Source organism: Enoplosus armatus, chromosome 19 (assembly GCF_043641665.1).
Source record: "Enoplosus armatus isolate fEnoArm2 chromosome 19, fEnoArm2.hap1, whole genome shotgun sequence".
Classification (NCBI taxonomy): Eukaryota; Metazoa; Chordata; class Actinopteri; order Centrarchiformes; family Enoplosidae; genus Enoplosus; species Enoplosus armatus.
Window position 1 is genome coordinate 11,532,029 of NC_092198.1, and position 23,878 is coordinate 11,555,906.

Sequence of the window (23,878 nt, forward strand, 5' to 3'; positions counted from 1 at the left end):
TCTCTGAAACACTGTGGAGTAGAAGTGGAAAGTCGCATAAAATGGAAACACTTAAGTAAAGTACAAGTACTCGAGTATATTTACTTAGTTACTTTCTACCACTGGTATAAACTGACCCAACAAAGTTACTTGTAGCTGAAATACAACATATTTTCAATAAACAGCAGACACATATTTTTAAATCAGGATCATCTTCAAGAACAGCCACATTTTCATCCTTCTTATACTTGTGTACTTCTTATATGTGTGTAAAATGCATATATTTCAAGTCTCCTCTGTGGCATGTTTTATTCACTCAGTTCCCTCTTTGTAGCATCCAGTGCTGCTTTCTGTGCCAGAGGGTTTGGCATAGCTGTGTGGAGCAGTGACAGCTGTAAGGGGGTTCAAGTCTGGGTCAGAACGAGAACCAAACCACACCCACCATCCAGCAGACTGGAGCAGTGTCAAGGGCAAGAATCCACAACAGGTGTCCGTCAAGCTCGGATTTGTATGCAATCAGACAGTAGCAGGCACGGCCTCTGCAACGGTAAGCTTCAGCAGTTACAATGGTTTCGCTGTTCACTGGGCTCTATGTGATCATTAATACTGACTTTTTGAGACCCCTCCTGCCCTGAAACTTCTAAATCATCACCATCACATCCCCCTCCTCCATGGGAGCCCACGCTGGGAGCCACCTCCCTGTATGGAGCTGTTTAAAGTATTCAGAAACATAAACTCGGGGCACACAGGTGGCTTTGTGGCATGCTAACGCAGAATGTCTCTTGCGTCCCTCCCCAGGGAGTCTGAGGTGTTGAGGGAAAAGTATCAGATATGTTATGGCAGCGTGCAACAAAGGAGCTAATGATATGATTCATTCTGTCATTGTGGGTATGTAATGTGAAGACAGACTGAAAAACCTTCAAGCAGTATCAGGCCTGTCTGATGTTGTGTTGATTTTATACCCAGGTCCTGAGAGAAACAATACTTTATTTCAGCTTCATTCAGAATCAGAATCAGATCAGAATGACAAGTAAACATATGCTTGAACTTGAACCGTACATGCATATAGGCGTAAACATTTAGCAAGTATTTCTTAAGTGCAGTGGTGGAGGAAGTACCAGGATCCTTTACTGATAATGTTAGAGTATTACAAGTAAGAGTCCTGGCAAAAAGTTCAATAAAAGTAAACTAATTATCTTAACTTCAGTAAGTACCTTTCATGTTGTAGCTGGTTGCACTGGAGCTCATTTTAATTACTTTATACATAGTTTGACAGTTTAATCTATAAGGATGCATCATATTTCATATTTAAGATCTGTGTTGTATTAGTAAAATCTAGTAACTAGTATCTTTAGATGTCAAATAATTATAGTGAGTAAAAAGTATATACTTCTATAGTATTTACTTCTGACATCTAGTGGAGTAGAAGTATAAAATAGCTACAAATGGAAATACTTAAGTAAAGTAAAAGTGCTTTGAAATTGTACTTAAGTACAGTATTTGAGTAATTGAACTAAATTATGTTCTACCAGTGGTGGAGTAGTATTCAGATCCTTTTCTTAAGCAGAATTAAAATACCATACAGTAAAAATACTCCATTGGCAGTAAAAATCCTGCATTTAAAACTTTACTTAAGAGATATTATATTATATTATCAAAATGTACTTAAATTAACAGGTAAAAGTACTCATTATACAGATCAGGCAATATTCTGTATTTTTGTTATTGTCATCAAATCCTTTGAAAACACCAGACACAACAATGTGTTAGTCTGTCTCTCAGTACTTTGAGTGGTCATTTCACTTTCAAAAAATACTCAGTCATTTCCTGAATTTTAGCAAATGTCACTCAAACGGAAGTAAATGGAGCATTTGTTGGGGATTATTTTCAACTGCTGATTTGCTACTCCAGTGAGTATTTACTGCTGCAATATTAACACGGTATGTGTGAAGGAAATATCAGACTCTGGATACACAGACAAAACTTGTTAGTTTGATGAATTCATTGGTTTCGTTCTTTTCATGGGATTCACTAACAATAAGACAATATAGAATCAGTGTTACATATATTGTTGGATTTTTATAACCATTTATCATTAATGTAATAGCAGCATTTTAATGTTGTCGCAGGCTGAGGTGGAACTCATTGTAACTACATAATAATGTAGTTACATCATATTTTATAAGATAATCGGTAAAGTAACCGAGTAACTCCTGCCGTCAGATAAATGTTGTGGAATACAAAGTACAATATTTCCCTCTGAACGTCAAGTACTTGAAAACTGATTTAATGTCCAATACTTGAGTAACACAATACCACTGCTGAAGCCTTAGTGTGTTTGTTTATCAAGATTTAAAGGTACAGTACATGTATGCCCTGGCAATGTAGTATTGTTTTTTCTTCTACCAGCCTTGCTTATTGTGAGTTTGCTGCACCTTTGCTGTTCATTTTATGGGTTATTCTTCTTTTGTTTTTCTTACTTATATATTAATTATTTTTAACATGTTCTAAAATAAATCTTGCTGTGCTTTGATAGCAGTTCCGTCTCTGTCCACAAGAGGATCCATAACACAAATTATCTGCCGATGCATAAAATATGGTTCGTCATGTTTAATGAATGTTTTTATTCTACCAGTGTGACTTTTGTCCAGAACATCTGAAGGTGTTGACTACGAAAATATAACTTTTTAATGTTTTGAGGTTGACTCATTTGGACTTGCCCCTATTTTTAGAGGCTGCTCTTTTATGAGGGATGAAGTGTCGTAAAATCTCTGATGACTCCGACTCCTGTCCAAGCATCCCACCCTAATGACCACAGTCCCCACCCTAAAAGCTTGCTGTGCAAATGGCTGAAATGGTATGCTTTGATCTTAAAGGTCTGCCCCCCCCCCCCCCCCCAGGTCCTGCTCACTCGTTATAGAAATCTTTGCCCCACCTTCTGTCTCTTTAATAATGTCTGGAATATTTATTTTTCCCCTGATGGTCATTATGCCCGCATTCTTCCAGCAGTGACCTCTGAGGTCAAAACGTTGACATCACTTCTCTGAGTAATGGTTGGCTATGACTTCTCCCTGTTTCTCTATTTGTTCACCTTTTGACTCGGGGAATGGACACCTGCAAGACAAAGAGATCGGACACCAGAACGTGGAGGAGAAGTAGGGGAGTTATTTGGTTTGGGTAGCAGGTGTGTATGTCTCTAGTGTTTATGTATGTGTGTGTGTGTGTGTGGGAGTGTGTGTCCTGTAAAGGGGTGGTCATTGAGTCCCATCCAAACTCAGCAGGAGTCCACAGTGTTCACTGAGGTGTGAAGTGGCCCGGGCCAGGAGTGGATTATAAACCTGGCCTGCATTACAATAGAGGTGAGAAGCAGCAGGGGCCCCATATTACAGCTCAGCAAACAAGACAAAATGCACAAGAATATCCCATGCGTATCTTTAAAGAGGCATTTTGAATAGAGACCTGTTGTTTAAAATGATATACAATGAAGCCTCCTGGAGGAGAGAGTAAAGGTCACAGTGGTGGTTAAATGGGTCCCGGAGTAAAGCATCAAAAAAACAGCAGGCCATTAAAGACAGGTTAGACTGGTAAACAACACAGTTTGATAGCATCACAAAACGCTATTTACATTTTCACACAGACCTTTGAATGCTGTGGAAATTTAGTGTTAAATGATGATCCTGCTTCACTTCATTTGGCTGATTCTATGGTTAAATAGGGAAAATGCTAACTCAAAATGTGTTTAGCAGAAAAGTACTGATCATTTCAGTAAAACAAAAACCCTAATCACAGTGATTTAGGTGATTAAGATAAGACAACATAAGATAAACTTTATTGATCCCATGCAGGGAAATTGGGAACAGTAAACACAGATGCCAAGTAACTTTACATAAGTAACTAGAATATTATATACACTCTGACCATCTACAATGAGCAATGAAGCAAAAATGAAAAGATACTAAATACTATACACACAGAGTTGCATTAAAAATTAGTTGATTGTTTTACTGTGACTTGCAAAAAGGTTGATAGAGACATGACAGGCCATAAATTTGTCTTCAGTGCTTCAACTGGAAATGTCGCTGATGAGAGCGGTGAGAGTGAACCAAAACAGTATGAAAGAATAAGAGAAAAATTAGTCAAAAGATGCTAAAATGTTCTGTAGCTGAGGGGCTCGTCAGAGTTGGGTGACAAGCTACACCTTTTACATTACACACAGTCATTTGAACCATTGTTAATATAAAAAAATGGATTATAGCACCTTTAAGTTAGAACGTATACTAAACATTGCTCTCATTAAGATGTAAAATATGGCTCTGCTCCATCGATGTGACGTGAATGGGCCGTTGATTTTGTTGACCCAAAAGATTTTTGGGGGGATAACTCGCACTCAAATGTAGTTTAAATTCCAGTTCATACACCTGTTATAAATGCCTGAATATAAGGCTATTTCTGGTGCGGTAACATAAAACTTTGTGGTTACACAAAGTCACCGCCCCTTTTCAGATCTTTATTTTTCTTTCCAGTGACGCTACAAGGTCAGTGGTTTCTCTCATGTTTGCAGTAGAGTGATGCCTGTTCACAGACTGTAACAGAGCTATAACTGTGTATAATGTACAAGTTCCTCATTGTGACAGTATACAGAAGAGGTTTTACAAAATAACCAGAGAACCTATTTATTTCCAATTACACACGAGATATGTTAAGATGAGATGACACATTTACCTGCCACCCCCATTCTCCTTTGACACGGTCTAAACGAGGCGTTTGTGGGGTGTCATCCAGAGTGAGTATATTCGGGGAGTGTTGAGGCACGTACGAGGGGCAGTGATGGCATGGCTGGCATGCTTCGGTGGATTTCACGAGTGTCAGCTGCTGATGGCATCAGATAGTGTAATAACATGACAGAGGTCAATCCTTACAGCGGTCTACTGAGACACATGATGAAGACAGGAGCAGTGGCCTGATGGGTGGGGGTGGGTTTGTTAGGTGGTTTGTGTGCAACGCCGTGAAATTGTAAATAAGGTTTGTGAGACATTATTATAAGGCACTTGTATTATTCGGGCCTTAGAACATACCATAGATGATATCTTTTGAGAAGAAAAGGACACTTTGGGGGGCATGTTTATATATGTGCCTTTATAAGTTAGCCAGGAGTAGGGAAGAGAGAAGTGTGAATGCAACGGCTCATAGTGAGCGCCCTAACCCCATAATATGGGAATATGGGCAGGTTGCATGGACAAAGCACTGTGTGAAGGACTCAAAAGTGACATTACAGGGTCAGTTCACCCAAATTAGAATAACATTCTAACAAAAAAATAGTCCCTATGAAAACTGTTGACAGAGTAACAGTGACACTGTATCTGGACTGAGATGTTTCTACTGAATAAAATAATAGTTTTGTCAATAGTTAAAGCACCACAAACAAAATGTCACTGACCTCTATTGTATCGTGGTGGAGGCAGAAAACCAAAGCTATCTGTAAGGCTAAATACCATTCAGATGCAGCAAAATTCCTCATCAGCATTTAGGGAACGTAATTAAGGAACTTAAAATATGGTTAAAATCTACTCAGATGTACTCATGAATCATCTGGTGTTTTTATAGATTGACTCTAACTTATTGGTAGTGTTTTATACTTGTTTGATTGTATTGTTTAAGATTGTTTAAGACAAAGTAGTTCTCCAGTTCTGTAATATCCTTCTGCCAGGTTTTAGTAATGTTGTGACTAGAGCTTCAAATTAGCTGCTGAGCTAACCCCTGCACTGTAACATTGATTTGTGTGTTGTTTTCTGCCCTGAAAATAAAGAAAGAAACACTAGGGGTAAGAGAGAAAACATGTTTTTCATAATTTGGATGAACTGACTTCATAGTGTGACTTCATAAATCATTTACATAGATTATATACTTTATATTCTAAGTAATATGTGCAAATAAACACGCAAAGCAACATATGCCTTAAAACTGAATCACATTTTGTTAGAATAAAACACTGATTGTAATTGTATCCTGTAACACTAAACGAGGCAAATACCATTTAAGTGTCACTGAAGTAGGCTTTACTTCTTGTTAGTTTAAAGGCATGAAAGAGGGAGCGCAGACAAACATCCACTCATGCTTCCCTTGAAAATGCTCTCCTGCACACGCCTGCATGCACATGCACACAAACAAACACCCTCCCTCACCGCACACAACCTCGCCGAGAACAGAGGGGGGAGGGGCAAAGAGAGGATGATGTCACCCCTGTAGACAGCTAAGCCGAGGCTTGAGATAATGGTGACATTTCAGGGAAGGTGATGTCATTCTTCCACTGCTACCTCCCCTCCTCCCTTTCTTTCCCCTCCAGTCGTCCTCCCTCCCCCTCCTGTTCTCCTCTCCTCTCCTCATCACCAGTGCAGGTGGCTGGCCAGGCTCTTTGAATCACAGCGCAGAAGAATTAGCTTTTGAATAGGCGCAGAACATGCAGGCAATGTGAACCCAGCCCCCCCGTGCTGTGCTCATAGCTGCGATGTGTGAGACTCTTAATGTGTGTGGGTGTCATGTGTTTGAACGTGGGTGTTATGTGTTTTCATACGGGGGTGTGGGTGGGTGCTTGGACATGGCTGTGCTTTCTTTCGGATGTCAGCTTGTGCATGAGTTCTGTGCTGTTAAAGCATTTGTTTACATCACTGTACGCGTGCTCATGTGGCAGCATGCGCATGGCCCTGCATGTGTATGCCGCCTGTGTGCATGCATGTGTATGTAGATGGGATTGCTGCCCTCCCATCCCAGTTGCCCACTGAGACCAATCAAGCAGAGAGCTGCCAGGCTGCAGGGCTGGTTGGCACTGAGTCCCTCGCTGAGCTCCTCACCCTGAGGATCTGCTCATTTAAGGTTTCCCTGACTTCCCACAAACCCTGTTTCTTTCCAGAAACGTATTATATTATGTATTATAGTCTGTGGTTAAGGCTTAAGCGTTTATATCCGCTCCAAAGCCTTATGCTGGCTGTAAAAATGCTGTGCGAAAGAGGACATATAATAGATACTATATATCTTCAACAGGAACACACAACTCCTATACAGTATAAAAAAGGCAACTTTACTTTCCAGAAAGTTTAATCCGAAGACTTACTGGGCATTTGCATATTATGGAGATTTGGTTTAACCTACTTCAGCATACTGGGCTGATTGCCACAGATAGTGATGCTTCAAAGCCCAAAGGCTGTTGTACCTCTAGTCTCACCGCTGAGCTCGAGGCTGCTCACCGGCAGTATTTTTATCCCTGTAAACTCACCGCTAGTGTGCTGCACTTTCACTCTGCCAAGTTCTGGTACACTGTCTTTCTTCCCCTGTCGAGAGGACTCAAAGCAGCGTGTGTGAGCTGTAAACAAGTTCCCACCCCCCACCCACACCGCCACACACACACACACACACACACACACACACACACACACACACACACTCAGGCTGTATCTGGGCAAAAAGAGCTTTCGGAAACCATAAGCATCTGTCTTATCATATGATTGCTTTTCGTATGTCACACACTTGGATCACGGGGCACAGAAGGCTTCCCTACACACCTAGAGGAAGTCGACCAGAAACCAGAGCACATGACACAAATGTAGAAAGAACAACTGTCCACAGATGTGTGCAGAGTATGAATATGAGCAACAACAAGGCAGCATGGCAGCTAAACACAGTGGAAATGTAACACATGGCACACCATTATCCACTCCTTACACGCAAACTGTAGCTATGAAAAATTACAAAAATTGTCTTGTAATGTTTTTTCAATTCTGTAGTTATTATTCCTGCATTACATCCTTGTAGGTGTACCAATTTACGACTGGATACAGTACATTCAACATCAGCAGGTTTTCTATAAAAGTCATTAGAGTAAATATTTGACTTTCATACTGAATATCTGTGGCAACATTAGTACACATGTCAAACTTGAGATACATTTTCAAGGAAATATAATATGTTGTAACAGTGATACAGTGATATTGGGTTTTAGAGACATTATGTTAAATAACTGCAGGATTAGCTTTCTTTTGCGCAAACTGTTATTTTCAAAGAGTTTTTGATGGATACATGTTTGAGATGTCGAAAGTATGTGAGGTATCAAAGAGCTCAAGTGTACTTGGTTAAATCCTGTTTGGCAAATCAAATCGGCTCATTTGACCTGGTTTTAAGATTCTTCACCCCTGTGGAGAGAGTTGCACCTGTACATTGTGCGAGATAAAAGCAAATTACTGAATGATGACATGTGACGGATGTTTACATGCTAGCAGTCGTGTCGACTGTTGAAAAGCTTTCCATCTTCAGGCTGAGGATTCATAGCGAGAGTGACATGGTGAAAATATTTACTGTACTTCGAGTGGAAGGAAATAGCTTTTTCCAAGTGTTGACAGAATCTGAGAGTTAAAACCATTCAGCATGAAGTGCTGTTATGAGTGCAGAGGAGGCTGCTGCTGTGTAGCGTGCAGCAGCCTTTTTGTATTATGCAAGTAATTCCACTTCGCTGTATCTCCCCAGGGGCCCTTTTTCAATCCTGAAATGCAAAGTTAAGTTGATATACATCATTTTCAGTTTGATTGCCTCACCTGATGTGTGAAAACTGTGTTGGTGACTAACGGGATGTAGCATCAATTATTGAAACCTTAATATACTGCGTGTGCTCTTGAGGTATGGCTGGTAAATCATTCATACCTTGGTGGTTTTTGACATATACAGACTTTTAATAGGCTCTGACCTTGTCTATTACACACACGCACACATTGGACTTGTGGAGAGTATGGAGGAAATGAGAGAGATGTGATGCGAGATGGGAAGTTGTACTAATTTGCCAAAATAACAAACAGGTGCGCCTGCACATGAATTACCTCGCACCCCTGTTTGGTAAACATACTCTCAGATCTTATGACAGATGGCATTCTCAATCCAGGAACACTCATGTGTGATACACTGGTAATCATGATCGGAGGGTCCCCCGGGACGCTGTGCTGTCAGGCTGATGGACTCATTAGACACACATTAGTGTGTGTACAGGAGTGGGCCTGTTCCCATCACCCCTGGGCTGTTTGTGACACAGTTTTCATCACACTGGAACATTAATTAAGATGTAGAGATATTATCCTACACCTGAGATATCACTGAGGTACCTAATACCAAATGCTCTCAGGGTTCCCGTACTTAGTTCTTTCTAATAAGACATACTTGATCAAGTTTCAACGATTGGCTTTATTTATGGTTATCAAATCATGTATTAATGTTTTATAGATCAGTAGTAAGAGATTCATAACAGATTTGGGCTGAGGAAAATCCCTTTAAGCTCCTCATCTTTTTCATTGACCCTTTAATTCATTTTGATGGCTTATTAGTAAGTGAGAAAGCTATGACCTTTTTTTTTAATGACTTATTAACATTACTAACTGCAGATTTGATGGCTTATGGGAAAGTGAGGAGGTCATTAACAAAGGTTCATGAGTTTCCCGCCATATAAAAAAAGCCATCGGGCCTGAAGTTGTACATTTTTATACTGTTGATACATTAAAATTTTAATAAAAAAGATTTTGGTTGAGATGCTTTGCAGCTCTGCAGTTTAATGGTTTAAGTGGTTTAATGTTCAGTCCATGAGTGCAGGCTGCGGTCATGACGAATTAAAGAGCTGAACAGACAAAGCAATTTAAGCTAGAGGATGATAAACACCTGCCAAACATTTTTTACAACCTGACAACCCAAACACTTTTTTCAGTTAGTTTTTGTGCCATTTGTGCCTTTATTTTCATAGTGACATTAATGATATGAGAGAGGAGGAATGACGAGCAATTAAACACACATTCACACACATTTGCACAAATTCAATACATTTTGCTGCCACGGACTTACTTGGTTTGGTATGGCCGGTAGCTTATGGTAATGTTGGCTAACTTGAGCTAATGTTGGCTAGATATTGCTGTGTAACTGACATTTCAGAGTCAGCATGTTGCCTGTATGACTCTCCTCTGCTTGTGCTACTGTTACATGACGTTTTAGCATTCACCATTATCTCATCATTGCCACTTGTAGCTGCTGTCGTCAGTTGCAGCTGAAACCTAGTAAGTGGACCTTGAGTGAAGATTATTTTGACAAACTGCTGTTCCCAAGTTCAACAATGAACTTCTGCACGAAGAACTGTTTCGATTAAACATTTCTGGTAAACATTGGTAAGACATTAATGGGCCAGCAGTAGTTCAAACTGAATCAGAGTCTGTTTTGATGAGTTCCATCAATTTAATCAAACAAAGTGACATGGCTGCACAGCCACCACATTATCAGGTTGTCATTGTGGTCAAAGGTCTCATACTCAGTGACCCGACTGGTTTCAGCCACCAAAGTAACAACATAACTCTGGCATTCCTGAGGTGGATTTCCCCTGACCAGGCTGACAACACGCAACAGGAATGCTGTGATGAATTGGTTTAGGCCCTTTGCACCTCTGAGGCCCATTGTTGGCCATCTGGGCTGTGGCCTTTCCTGTGAACCCCCCTGATACGTGCACACGGGTGATGTTTATGAACTGCAGGTGGCTCCTGAGGGGTCACAGGGGTCCCAGAGGGAGACCACAGAAGAGCTGCTTAGGGGATGACATCACTTAATCCTAACGCGTCGACGCCTCATTCACCACAGGAGCGGAGGCCATGTACTGAAATGTGTGTGTATGTGTGTGCAAATACGTGTGCGTGGGAGGCGATCCTGATGTCATTGTTTGCCTCCGTTGCTGCCCCAAAGTCCTGTCCACCCACCTGAAAGAGGGGCGAAAGGTTTTGCAGCTATTTCTGTCCACCCACATGCCTCTCCCTTGACTTTCTACTGAGCAAACATTCACTTCCCCTGCTAAATCAGGATGAGGACTTCAAAGCCACTGCTCTAAAAAAAATCCCAGTCTGACAACCTGTAGGGCTTTTCAGGAAAAAGAAGTCAGCATGTGGATGTTGTGGCAGTCTTTTATGTCCAGTCTGGACAGATGAGGTTCACCTCTGGGAATGTAGCTGCCCTGTAAGGACTAAAAATATTAAAGCAATGCTAAGAATAACACCGCAAGATCACTTTAAAATTATATTTAAGAAATGAGAACGATTATGACGTCAACATTTTTTGGGGTTTGTTAATGAACATTGCAAATGTGGCAAAATGCTGCTCTCAGGTGACAGTGGGGTTGAAGTTCTAATCAACCAAGCGACAAGTGAAAACACGTTGAACATCATCTTCCAGTTTATAATGAGGTTTTCACAGCAGGTGCTGTAATTAAGGTGAAAAAACTAAAAGTGCAAGAGCACATATATGTTTTTCTCACTTCCTTGCAAGAACATGTGATGGAAATGCAGAGACGATAGCTTGTCATATACACTGTGGGATGATGATGACTAGCTATAGATAGAAATAGAAATAATGGCAGTGTGACTTCGGTTTTTCATGCAGATTTGTGAGAAACTAGAAACCAGGGTTTATAATCTCATCCAGGAGGGACAGTCCCACAAACAAGGTCAAAGGTCTTATAATGCATGTGATCCTCCTTCAGCATTTAAACCATACTTGTGACTTAAGTCGTGGACTTATGGGCTTCAAAGGAGGCTAAACGGATAGCAAGATCTTATATTCAGTCAGCGGTTTTGTGAAGAGCTACTTATTGCACAGTTTGTTTAACTCTATTTAACATTTTTGCTGGCTTTACTATAAAAATATGCAGCCCAGTAACAGCAGGCATCATCTGGATCCATGGCTGTATATCCCTCCATGGTGGCAACAAGCAACACTGGGCTTTGTGTAAAAGACACTGTAATTAAGTGATGGTGTCATCCGTAACATAACCCTTTTCATGGGTTGTTTACACGACTTCTTTTGATCCCACACCAGTTGTGCTACCAGACGTGGCGGTGGCGCTTGCAGGGAGGGGTGGGGCACATGCTTATTCAGAGAGACTCAGCAGACAAACAATGAACAAAATCAGGGAACAGTATGCAAAATAAGCCATGAAGGTTGCAGCGTGAATGCTGCCGTCCTTAGTGTGACACGTGACATGAACTGGTTCAATGTGGATAACGATTTTAAAAACTGTTGCTCGTGAGACAAGATGGCTCTTGGGTGTTATTTTTTATGACATGCATGACATGTATTCATGACATTAAATCTAATGATGTTATGTTCTGTAGGCTTCAGCTCTGACATATGCATTAATTTCATTTTGCAGACACTTTTCTTTATATACAGTAACATGCCTTACCGGAACATACTGTATACTTCATCTTTAACAGGAGCAGAAAGACTATTCAACACAGTTCGCACAGGCAAGAAATAAAAATCATACTTTCTGTACGTTTACTTTTGCACAATTCCTCAGTTTCTGGTGGAAAAGTGGGCATGCATCATGTTGTTTTTGTGTAATTTCAATCTTTCTGACAACTTTAAGGCCAACAGAGAAAGTCCCCAAAACTCCTTTAACCACACAGGAAATGAGGTCATCTCCTCAGTCACTCTGCCGGCTACTGAACACATGAGTGACATCATTGTGGGTTTGGTTACGCTCGGCTCCCCTGCAGTGTGTGTGTGTGTGTGTGTGTACTTATTTGAGATAATTAGGTCTTTGTCATGTCACTAAGGTCATGGACAAACTGAAAACTCTTATTTTTGTTATTTCTTTAATGTAAATTATGATATGATGACTTTAGAATTATATTCTTAATTGATGCTCCTGTAACTACTATACTATTACATAATTACACTGTTTATTTACAGCTGTATCTCAGTGTTAAATTGAAAATGTCTGTAAAACAATCACAGATGACTATCTATATTTTCTGTATGGTTCTTGTTATCTTTTGTCTGTGGAAGAAACTTTAAATTCTCCATCACAGTTTTTGCTTCAGAGACAACTCTACCTATCTCCCATTCGTTGTAGCACACAAGACACAGTGAGATGTATTTCCAAAAGCTGTTCACTCTGTCCTTAATGCACCCAGATCTGTACTTCCGTTCCTTCACTGCTGAAAAAGCGAGAGACAGTCATGCTGACAGTTGCCTCTCTTCAAAGCCTCTTTAATGGCACGTCAATTCCTGCTTCCCCTGGGATGCTGACTAGGGGAAGATGAGGAGACTGACTGTGACTGCTGGCTATGGAGGACCAGCCAGCTGCAGCTCATATCCACTATGCCAAAATCTACTCATCCTCTCTCAAGTAGGCAGAGACGTATTCGCCTTTATGAACTCCTGAATTTAAGGCATGGCTGTCACGATGCTGTCTGAGTGTGTGAGTGCTCCTGGATGATGATCGTTTGATCCGCACAAAAATGCTCCGAGCAGAAGACAATGTCTCCAGCCATTACTGCTGGTTAGGTTGCCTACCTGGTATATTTCATTATTAACTAGGCAGAGGAGAAATCTCTTACAATTAAAAATATCTGCCGTGGAAACATCTTCATAAATATTTGATGCCATTTCTTGAAAATCCTAAGACAGGTCCTGAACACAGCTCATTAAGTCATCATATTTTATGCTCACGCTTTGAACAGTGGCATCATCATCTCGTGACTTGACATTGATCTTTAGCTTTTTATTAATGTGTATACCTCCACTTCGTGTCTCTCAGATATGGCATAGCCTGAGGTGAAGTAAGATATACTTAGCCAAACTAACGGTGTGGACCGCTTTGGTTCAGACTGAAATATCTCAACAACTATTGGATGGATTGCCGTGAAGTTTGGAACAGTCATTTAAATGTGTTTTCTTGTCTACTACAGCAAATCACATGTCCTGTGTTTGAGAAAAAAATCTGAAACAAAAATAGAGACTTTTTTTAGTTTCGAAATGGTGCCCCCTATTTTCACATTAATTCATCGAAATAACTTTAAATTTTGTATGTAGATGAAGAGCCTGCTACACAACACAAGAACCATGGACTTTAAACAAAAAATTACCCAGATTAGCTTTCCTGCTACATGAACACACATCTTTTCATCAACAGCATTTAAAAGTACCTGCAACTGAAACTTTGGTGGGTTTAGATGCTGGTGTGGTCCGTACTCTTCAATACCACTGCTAGCAACACATTGTCTGCCCATGGCTTGTAAGATACAGCGCAAGTTTGCTGTTGTCAGTCAAACACAGATCTTGTTCTAATTAGCAAATGTTAGCGAATTTTCCAAATCCTTGTCGAAGCAATATTTTGGAGTGTGGTATAGCCAGCCCCCCCAACCCACCCCACCCCACCCCACCACACACACACACACACACACACACACACACACACAGTGAATTCATAACATTTATTCCACTGACTGCGAGCTGCAGGAATGTGCTGGTTGTCAAAAGCAGGTGGTCCTGGTCACAGGTGTGATGGCCTAACTCTCTGCCTGAACTGGAGCCACATCTGTCACAAGGGTACAAGGGGTATTCTGGTACCAATACCATCCTGGCACACAGACTGCCAACATCTGCTGCCCATGTGCTGCATCCAGCGGTGACAGAAAGCTGTGTAAGGCTCAGTCACCCAAAAAGCAAAGCCCCTGGGAAAAGAGGAAGGAAGCCAGAGTAAAGACAGTAAAATTAATTTGCAGCTCAGTCATGCAGCCTCCTCCTTCTGTCTTAAATTGACCAGAAAATAGAATTTCACAAGCATAAAATTCCTCTGTGGTAACTGGATCATTTCTTAACACCGATTGACAAATTTCAGCAAAGCCGCTGCTGAGGGGTACAAAATTGCATTCAGCATATTCTAACATTTGAGGTGTGAAGCATGGTGGGTGTTAGTTAAAATGCTTTGCACAACCACTCTAATGTGCGCTGACTGAGGTACTGGATAATGGCTGTCTAATTAAGACAACCTTAAAATTATTCAAAACATGCCCGGGACTGACTTGGTTACAGTATGTCTGCCTTTCTCCAGCTCTTTATTTTATTTTCAGGAAGACGGTGGAAATCAGGGCTCACGCTGTGTGCCTGCGTGGCTTGCTCAAGTGCCACTGCTTTAATGTGAGGAGCGCTTGCGACTGACGATATGGGCAAAGTCTGTCCTCAGATCTTCAGAGGCGCCGGTAGATCAGAGGGCGGCTGTCACACCTCCAGGCAATCTTCAGCAGCACAGTGGAGATCCTTCAGAGCTGCTGACCCCCCTGAGATACACCGGGGCTGCCCAGGAAGCTGCTCGAGTGTGAGAGATTTCAAAGAAAGGAGCAGCTGCTCCATTGGTTTTCGTTGCTGTATCTTTAAACCATGTCAGAGAGGTGATGTTGTAAAGTTCTAGTGGGTCTTTTATGTCTACTAATCCAAGACAGGATAATTGATTTGGTTGATAAATGATTTTTGGGAAAGTTGCTATGTAGGTCAGAGCTGAATGAATAAACGAGGTGCAATTAAAGCTAAGTTCCCAGCATTTGTATAATTTAAAATTCTCTTTCCACGACAAGTATATTCAGTTTTTAATTATACCATAATAACAACCATGCACTTAGTTCATTAAGATGATGAGAACAAGACTGAGCAGTATTTTGAAGATTTATAGCCAAACGTTATGGACCTCTTTTAATATGAATGAATATTGCATATGTTAATCCCTTCCTTGGCATTTCCTGCTAAACTAATTATTTGCATGATAATAGTACATCCTGTGGAATCAAAACTAAAAGGAAGTGTGTGAGGATTTGGCCGTCTATTCACAGGCCTGTCCAACATCTTTCATTTTCCTGCTCTCTCTGCCAGTCCTTTCCGGCGATGGTGATGTGCTTAAAATGCTGAACGCTCACTGTTTTCATGGAGACAATACCTTTATGCTTTATGTCCTGAAATTATTCCCCTTGGCTGTGAAGCCCTGCTTGGTGCTCCGCTGTATCCAATTAGCTTCACACAGACAGCAGAAGCGATGCTCTACAGGCCAAACAAAAAAAAGTTGAATAGGTCATTTCACGGATGAGCACAGCGTACTGCTCATCCCCCCCAGAAGCCCAACGATATGTAAATCCCTATAGCTTGGAGGGATGACGTAATACAAAACATAAAATCTTTTAAATCATGACACATTATCGGCTTCCAAGAAGTGCCTAGACTGGTGAAAGACGGAGCCATGTATTGAAAGGGAGGATTTATGGTCTCCTACAATGCAGCTTTAAATTAGGTGAGTCATAGGTTGCTTCAGGCCATTTCGAAAGGCCCTCAAGGGTTGTTTGTCTTGAAGTCATCCCCTCTGACATTAATGAGGCCTTGGCAAAGAGAGAAAACTAAGATTGCAAGAAAACAAGAAGAACAAGAAAGATAGAGGTATGAAGGTCTGTGCAGCAAATAAAAGAGTTTTGTTCTGACCCTGTAACAGCAGGGTCTGCAAAATTTCTTGGGGTGCTGACAGTTCACATTTCAACTTGGAAGATCAAACCTTCTGATTTAATTTATGATATAGGGCTTGCTAGGCTTCCTTTAATCTCAACTGCACACATCATGTAGACTGTGCTTAGCTCCCACGAGCTAATATTCATCCTCACAATAAGCATATGCTAGAAACTCCCATCTGAGATTTCACAAGAGTTTCCCTATGACAAATCCTCCTGTGAGGACCGCTAAACGCAATGTGATCTTTATCTTCTATCTTCCTCAGGCTACCGCAGACCCAGGGGACTCCTAATAGAAGTTCATTCATTTGGGGAACAAAGTCATGCATACTGACTAAATGCATGTTCCCTTGCACACACATACAAAATGCAGAAGGAAGAATTTTAGGGAGTCCCCTAGGTGGAGAAATTGTTTTTGACTGCAGTTGTTTGACTCATGCATGTCTTGACTTCTGACATGATACCTCCGTCATATCATTCCATGAAAAACACTTTCTGGTGGGTTTAATAAAGTACAAACGGTCTATTGTACCATTGGTAAAGAGCTTGAAAGCACTTATTAGCTCCAAATCACAATTTAAAATGAAACCTCCAGTGCAGAATAAATAACACAGTGCAGCATTTATTGTTGAAAGCGAAAATAAATTCTCTAATATAGATTCAGTTTATCTTCCGACCCGAGTAAACTAATTTGTTAGGGAGCTATGAGCATTTCTGTGTTGGATGGTAATGTTGTTTTTACTAATCATAGCAGTATAATGTTCCTGCCTGAGTGAGTCTTTGCCTGCAGTTATGTTAAATTAGGCAGTATGCATGGCGTGCTCGATTCACAGAATTATTGGAGTCCTTCTCTCCCCCAACTCATTAACTATTCAATGTGAACTCCTGATCCTGCGGGGTATTGACATTAATTCCCCACACTACTGGAGCAAGCAGTTTGCAATGTTAAAAAAGACTCTGCAAACCTCGCCCGGACTATCTTCAAAAAGCAAGGTTTTTCAAAACAAACTAACCATTTGCTAATTTGTGTCTTTCAACTTGCCCGGAGAACAGCCCTGTCAAATACTGCATTATTAAGTGAAAAGCTAATTACGCCTTTCACTGGCCCGTGTCCATTACAAGCAACACAATAACAAGCTCATCAGCAGCGACAACAGGAAGACCACTTGTGTTGTTTAACAAGTTGTTGATCACAAGCTTTAATCCCATGCTGACATGATGAGGTAGACTTGTTACTAGGATCTTGTTCTGCTCCTGCCTGTCTAAACCAATCCCATTTCAGCAGCGCAGTCTTTGCCTTGACCTTGGGCAGTGGATTTCCTTGAGGGCAGGGTGGCCACTCTGGAAGTTGAACGAACTGGCTGAGGGTGGAGGAAACAGAGCAGCTACTGCTGAGGCAGGCAGAGAAATGTATGAATGACTGCAAAGAGGAGAGCATCAAGCCAATCAGAACAAAGAGGAAATCTGTGAGCCAATCACAGAAAGCTTTCCTTCTCTCCCTGCAGCGTCTCCCTGACTTCTTCTCTTGACTGTTACCAGGTCACTGTGCCTGCCCGCGCCTCTGAATGATCTGTTTCATTGGGTCAGTGTGCCTCTCACAGCGCGCCTGACTGGCTGGTTGGGCATATGCGGTTGCTAGGGAGCTCAGCCAATCAGAGCAAGGCGGAAGTTTCCCCTCGGTTTCTAGGCAGGTTTCACGTGCTGTAGATGTTTTGGCGGGAGAGTGAGAGAGCAGGAGCGGGAGGGGCGGCTGCAGGGTGAAGTGGAGCATGTGATTGTGTGTGCGTGTGTGAGAGTGAGCGAGTGTGTGTATGTGCAAGTGCCAGTTGAGTGTGCATGTTTGCGAGCGCGTGTTCATTTTGCCCTGCCTCTTGCTTTCTGATGCAACATCGAACTGTGTCTCCTGGGCTACTAGGGGACCTTGTTATGTTTTTTTTTTTCTTCCTGTCCTCGCAGGAAACGAGAACCAATTGCTGTGCTGTTGCCATCGGAGCGGGGAGGTTTGTTTTCCCTCCACTTTCATCCATGGTACCTCCCCATCGACAGTTACCGTAGAAACAAGAGCAACTCCAACTCTATTTCCATCCATGTCTCCTTCCTTCAATGATTTATCGTTGCTTTCTTTTTTTAATCCACTGCACAGCGCCTACCTACCAACACTTTAGCAGCCAATGAAGTATTTAGAAAATTGTGTGACATCTTTGAAGAGGAACTGTATAAAAGCAGAGATGAAGAACTGCAGAAGCACACGTTGGTACATCTTGTACACTGGCACCTGAACTTTTGCTCTGTCACAGCTCAAAACATGTCAAGATTGTGAGGTAACAAGATTAACTGTCTCTGTGTTTCACAGAATATCTCGGTCTCCCCCACCCTAAAAAACAAACTCAGACCTATCTTTCACCAACATGTTAACTCCCCCACCCCCCTTTGAACCCTCTGTTAACAGAGGCAAGCAGTTCATCACATCTGACACGGGCTTCCCAAAATCTCATTATTGCCTCTTGAGTGCACACTGAGTTACAAGAATTAAACTGGAGTGCAGCGAGTGAGTGGACGGATGACCACTGTGCATCCACTTCATTCTCCCTCAAAACTCAACAAGCAAGAGTGGAGCAAAATGACAAGCTCACTTATAGATCTCAAAGTCGCAAACTCCAATACTAATTTTAAGAGCTAACTCTTCTATTCAGAAAGAGAACATGAAAATTGACTTAATGAACACGTGACACATGGCAACCATAATTTGTGTTTTTATGTCTTCTTGTTAAGGGATAATTCTGGTTTATCACAACTAGTATCCTATTTTCATAATTTTGGCCATCAGTGTTATTGGTATGAATAATACTATAGACAAGGAAAGGATAAAGAAAGATTGTGGTTACAGTTAATAAAAGTGCCAACATTGCAGGTCATGGTGCACAAACTCCGGTCTCCTGCATGAAAGTCAGACCCGCTACACGTCTATCCACCTCCCTGACCTCCACACCCTCACTTGCTACAGCCTTGCTACATAAAGGGCACACTACTTCCTGCATTAGCACTAAACATAAAAGCACTGGACGTAAATTGCGGGATGTAGAATCATCCAATATGGATGTAAGAATGGGTTTTAAAGAAAGGAAGATAAAACCCCAAATAAAAGAATAAATGATAACCCAAACCGTCAGCTGTAAACATCCATCACAGTTTACAAAACAACTTCCTGGTTCCAACTTTAACCCACCATACTTGCCGCAGTTGTGCCCACACCGTTTTCCTGTCCAATGAAAGATCATTAGCGACATTTCAAGTTTGTTTACTTTCACTTTTACCTCCAAAAGTGATTAAGATAATCTAGCAAAACTGTTAATTTGTTACAGCAATTACGCTGGTGAGCAAAGTGATATAAGATCAGAAGAAAACTATGGCTAAACTGGCCAAAACTATGAAAATAAGATCAAAATTCAAATAAACCCGAAATGATCCTTTAAATTCCATGCAGACACACAGTACTTACAAGGTTCTGCACAGAGGTCAGCGCACAGGTGCTCCTGGAACAGTTTTAGAGTCTGGTGGTTTCTTCAAGACCTCTTTGTGACTTGTAATTCATAAAGATGTCTGTCCTGGTAAACATTTTAACTGCAAGACAAACTGAAAGGCTCAGTTCAAGTAGTCATCTAATTCATAAGATTTCAAGGAGTAGTGAGTCAGTTCTGACTGATGAAGTGTTGAAGCCTGTTGGATGAGTGTGTGTTATATGATACTAATCAAATCATAACAAATGATGAGTAAACTCACACTGCATTTCAAGTAATAAAAGGTGTAGCCTAGCCATATCAAACAGTAACTATGTGACATCAATAATCTATGGCTATACACCAGTGCAAGGACACCAGCAAATTGGATCTAGGAATTGTTTTGGATACTGCACAGATGTCGACAGGCCGCCCGTCTGCCTGACAAATGGTTTGTTTACCACCTGAGCTGCTGCTGCTGCTCAGTAATCATTAAGCGTTTATTTACTTCGACTTGCCATCGCAGCTGGAAACATGTGAAGACAAACTGAACAGCACAATGCCACAAATTCATTTCCATACAACACTTCATCCAAAACATGCCGAGTATTTCTTCTGTATTGAGTTACATTAAATTCATAGCATTAAAGTGGTGTCAAAATACACATAATCACATGGAAGTGTTTCCCTCGGGTGGTTCTGGGCTTCAAATGTGTTACCTTTGGATGAACTCTGGGAGAGCCACGTTCATTGGCTGAGCTCCGGCTGTACCTGTGGTTAAAATCAAGAGGTGTTGACAGAACAGCGAGGAGGAGGAGGGGGTGGAGGCGGACAGAGGTTTCCAATAACCTATGAAGATTTGGCATGTCTGTCATGAAATTTCACAATCAATCTATGTGAAAAACAGCCTCCTAAAACAGGGATTTAGGTAGATAATTAAATGGCATGGGGATGGAAACCATAAAATTGCGACACGAGAGTGCATGCAGTACAAGTACAAACACTGATGGAGTTGTTTGGGTGTGTGAAATGGATTGAAGATTGAAGACAAAGCGTCTGGACGTCAGGCACCATTAGGGAAAAAGCCACAAAGCAAATTGTATCATTATGCAGTGAACTTTGAAAAATTTCAACATCCAGAGCCTTATCACCTCTGCTGGCAGCACGTAGTCAGAAATAACTCACTGTGGATAATTTTTGACTGCCTCACTGGGGAAAACTGCTCGAATAAAAATGGGCTGGGACACATTGTCTGCCACTGCAGCTGACACATTAGAGGTACTGGAAGTTTCAGTTTAGATGACAAGTTCTGAGTTCAGCACCAACACAAAGGCTGTTTTCCCTCTTCAAAGGGGTTGAAGCTGTGCACTTGAAAGTAAAAGATGGCAAATGACTTAAAACAGTGGATGAGATTGCACAATGCATGACGTTTGTGTTTCTGAATCTCTTGCATTGACAGCGCATCATGTTATGTTCTCTGCCAAAACAGAGAAAAATATCCGATTTGCAACACAAATGTGGTTAACAGCTCTGTGTTCAAAAAGACTTCACCAAGCCACAGCTTAACTTAAGAAAAACTACTGTATACCCCAGAGTCCATTGGCAATGAGATAACTGACTGTGATTGAAATGTGCTATTCTTGGAGCTGTTGTTTGGGAACATTAATTAGTTATTGATAAAGGGAACTCGGGGGAGAAAAAAGCGATGAAATGCTTATGGGCAATTCGATTTTTTTCATTTCTTTGTTTTTCAAATGCAGCGCACAGTGGACTAATTAATTTTTGAAAGGTTCCACCTCTGAAAAGTAGCTTTAAATGCCTGAATACCACATCAAACTGTTGCAAAACTGATGTTTTAAACTTTTTAATTCCAGTGTGTTTTTTTTTTTGTTTTGATCCAGCTTTTATTCTTCAAAAGGTGCTTTAATGAGGTATTTATTAGTTATTATTCCCATAACACAGCGGCATCCTTCAAATCATAAATATCTTAACATCAGTCAACAACAGATAAAATAGTATAGCATTTGCTACTAACATACAACTTGGGTTCATCTAAATTACTTCATGTTGCAGCTGTGAAATACAAACACCATCTCAGCTTGAATGAGAGTACCATTGGGTCAAAAATGCCTACTTTTGTACTACTACCTACTTTTCCATTTTTACTAATTCTTTTTAATGCAACATGCATGCAAGGGAGGTTTAACACTTGTTTGGCTGTGGAGATTTACAGCAAAATAACTGAAAATGTGTGTTATTTTTGTTCATTCCTATGCATGCAGTCTGCTTGAATGTTCTCACACATATAAAGAGAGGGAGGAAGGGAGAGTGAGCAAAAAACAACCACCATCTGATGTCTTCTTCCAAATTTTGGGTGGGGTCCCTTTCGCTGCAGGATTGGAGTTGGAGGGGGTTGATGTGGATGGGGGGTTGGGAGCTGTCATGCGGCAGCTTAAACAAGGCTGAGCAGGGGTTGTTTGCTGGTCTGTGCATGGGAATTTTGTGACAAGTTGAGAAAATCACACTTCACACGTTGCCAGCTGCACAATAAAGGAGTGGGACAGTGTGAAAACATAACATCCTGCACGGGCTGACCAACGCTCAATGCAAAAGCAACAGCATCTGCTTTCATCCAAAAATTGTCTCCTGGGAAAAATCTGACTCACACGATGGATCAAATAGTCTCACTCTTCTTGCCTGGTTGTTTTGCACTCAGTAACCCCTTTTTGCAGATAAGGCTTGATTTCACTGTACTGTTCTGTTTTTTTCTTCCTCTTTCAAGTGATGCCATGGGCAGGCATGTCCCCACTCTGCAATGAGGGTCACCAGCCACGGCTGCTGTTTATTTCACTGTCACTGTGCATCCATCAAAGGAGGACACCATGCTTAACAATGGGTGCCCTCAGGGGCTGAACTGAAAATGGCTGTATGCTTATATCAACACATTGTTGTCGAGCCATTATCAAGCCAGGATGTATTTAAGAACATTTGATTCCTTCTATGTTATGTTATGTTATGTTATGTTATGCTATGCTATGTTATGTTATGTTATGTTATGCTATGCTATGCTATGTTATGTTATATTATGTTCAGTGGTGGAGTACATATTCAAATCCTTTAATTAAGTAAAAATAGAACTACTGCAATGTAAAAATACTCCATTACTAGTAAAAGTCCCACAATTGAAAGTATAAAGTAGCATAACAAGGTAACACTCAAGTAAAGTAAGTACCTCAAAATTGCACTCAAACACACAAATGTAGTTACGTTAAACCAGTGGTTATGTTATGTCTGATTATGTTTGCATGACACGTTTAGACAGAAAAACATAGAATATCATGCTGCCTAATGGGACACTGACATGCATGTGTGACAATTAAATTTGTGAATCCATTTGTTGCCTTGACAGTACACAACTCATCATCACACCGACCCCAGCAATTGGGTGGGTACAATCACTCTTTCTACCATCAGCTCCCAATCAGCTGAGCTGAGCACTGAAAGCAGTCACATGTCTTATCTGGGTTTGTGTTTTTTCCCCCTCCACGTGTCAAGATACACGAAGCAGAAGGCGGGACCAAAACAAACCATCTGATTGGTCCACTGAGTGTCACCAGCTTATGGTCGAGAGAAGGACTGTTTCCTTAAAGGGCCAGGCACAATATTCACCTCATCAACAATACAGCATGAGCTCTACATCTTGTGCTGACACCAATTTAAATCTGTAACATTTATTTCAAATAAATAAACACTCAAATGGAAAATGGATTAATTTGGCAAAAGATGGCATCAACCCATTTGCAGCAATGGAGTTGTAACTTAGTAAATTTACTACATGAAGTACTGAGGTACTTGTGATATGTATGTATGTATGTATGTATGTATGTTAGTATATAAAATACTTAAAAATAGCGCCATCTTGTTATAGCAGTAAAATGCTGCTTACACATTATCAGTGAAATGAATAGGGGCCATATTTCTTTATGCTTCTTTATGGCGCTTTTACTTTTGGTACATCAAGTGCATTTTGCTAGCAATACCATGACTGCACTTTTACATTTTCAATGTAGG